Here is a 2194-nt window from a genome sequence, read left to right as displayed (position 1 = left end):
ATTACCAAAGTCATATATTTTCAGACTGTCGTTGGAAGAAATGTAAACATACATTGACCATGCACTTGGCAAGGATCCTCACCTGATAATGTAAATATTTTGAAAGTGGTGAAGGCCATGGCCTTGAGCTCAAGGCTATGGCCTTGGCCTACTAATGTAAAACGTTTAAAACTTAAAAAAGTGGGTCAAGGCCATGGCCTTGAGTTCAAGGCCATGACCTACTTGTGAAAAACGTTTAAAATGAAAAAGTAGGTCAAGGCCATTACCTTGAGTTCAAGGCCATGGCATTGGACGAGGTCTTGGTCAAGGTCAGTGTTAATGTCAACACCGCCAGACAACAACAACAACAACCCAAACTACCAATGATCTACTGCAAACTTCTTAACAGTGTATGTTACAATTTCTTTGTTAATTTGTCAGAAAAGTATTGTTGATAGCCTTTGAATAATTAACACCATATATAAAGAGGAATCTCGGGCGTTTTATTTGGAGTATATTTATTTGAAAGCATTTCAATCGTGAACACATGCATGGAATTACAATCAGGGTGCTACTTGCTCTGGTTATAGAGCTAGTTGTTCTAGTTCCAGAGCTAGATGTTCTAGTTATAGTGCTACTTGTTCTAGTTCCAGAGCTACTTGTTCTAGTTCCAGAGCTACTTATTCCAGTTCTATAGCTACTTGTTCCAGTTCTACTGCTACTTGTTCTAGTTCTAGAGCTAGTTGTTCTAGTTCTAGAGCTAGTTGTTCTAGTTCTAGAGCTAGTTGTTCTAGTTCGAGTGCTAGTTGCTCTAGTTGAATGAGCATGAAATGAGAATTTCTGACAACGAGCCGCAGTCGTACACATAAAACGCGAAACCACATGCTCATACATTATGGGATTGAACTTGCAATAAACGATTAGTATAAAATACAAATTTTTCTAAAAACTCGTGGAATATCAGTATAAAACACTGTAACCGTCGGTTACGATGGTTTGTCTCGGAAGTCCCCCGACGCGAATTGGTGTGCATCATGCGCCTTCTGCCTTCTCCGCTCCTCTACCAGGGTAAGAGAGGTCCTCACACTACATCAAGGGAAATATTTTTCATATCATTAACTATGAGGAAACATATGACATCAATTGATTAAGTACTTGATATAATAACAGAAACGATTTTCAAATTAAATAAACATGTAAGCATAAGAGCAACGTTTACGAAACGTGAAAATTTATTGGATTTATGATTGGCGGAATATGACGTCCAATAAAATAAAAAAGTGCATTTTTACATAATCAGGCTTGCAAAGCTGAGGCAATTCTCGTCTGTCCTTATAAGAAAGATCCAGCATGGAAAAATGTGGATAACTAAATTTACCATATTCAAAGTCTTCGTTATTCATAGAATTAAACAAAACTCGATATCTCAATATATATTAATATATAATCAATGATACGTCAATTATATCCAATTTCAGGGAATTTTGTGATACGAAAACAAGTAAATAAACAATTACCTTTGTTCTTAGCAGTTCCTTTAATCGGAGAGTGGTGGCCCGTCAGTGATTCTCCATGGAAATGTCGAAATCGAATCTAATGTATAAAATCATTATTGATTTATATTAATATATAATCAATTATTATATCAATATTTTAATTATCACTAATTTATATACATATAATATTATATATATATATATATTACATTCATTTATATATAATACAAGCCTAATTAATATATTAATTATTAATATATAAATTATATCCAATTTCAGGGTGTCATGAGATGCAGAAACTAGTAAATGAACAAATACCTTTACTCTTAGCAGTTCCTTTAATCGGAGAGTGGAGGCTCATATAGAATAGTGCGGTCTCACCAGGGGGCGCTAAGCTTGATGTAGAGTGGTGTGGTCTCACCAAGGGGCAGTAAGCTTGATGTAGCGTGGTGTGGTTCCACCAGGGGGCGCTAAGCTTGATGTAGAGTGGTGTGGTCTCACCAAGGGGCAGTAAGCTTGATGTAGCGTGGTGTGGTTCCACCAGGGGGCGCTAAGCTTGATGTAGAGGGGTGCGATCTCACCAGGGGGCGCTAAGCTAGATGTAGAGTGGTGCGGTCTCACCAGGGGGCGCTAAGCTTGATGTAGAGTGGTGTGGTCTCACCAAGGGGCAGTAAGCTTGATGTAGCGTGGTGTGGTTCCACCAGGGGGCGCTAAGCTTG

General features: G+C 38.1%; 1 long non-coding RNA gene across 1 annotated transcript; it reads right to left on the bottom strand.

Moving 5' to 3' along the window:
* Positions 1 to 749: 749 nt before the first annotated feature.
* Positions 750 to 2084, bottom strand: LOC106810459. The gene is made up of 3 exons (XR_001394021.1): positions 1794 to 2084; positions 1497 to 1572; positions 750 to 1065 (listed from the first exon to the last, which is right to left on the bottom strand). It is a non-coding gene; the product is annotated as an uncharacterized LOC106810459 (long non-coding RNA).
* Positions 2085 to 2194: the final 110 nt, after the last annotated feature.

Source organism: Priapulus caudatus, unplaced genomic scaffold (assembly GCF_000485595.1).
Source record: "Priapulus caudatus unplaced genomic scaffold, Priapulus_caudatus-5.0.1 Scaffold442, whole genome shotgun sequence".
Lineage (NCBI taxonomy): Eukaryota > Metazoa > Priapulida > Priapulimorpha > Priapulimorphida > Priapulidae > Priapulus > Priapulus caudatus.
This window is presented reverse-complemented; position numbering and strand designations above follow the sequence as displayed.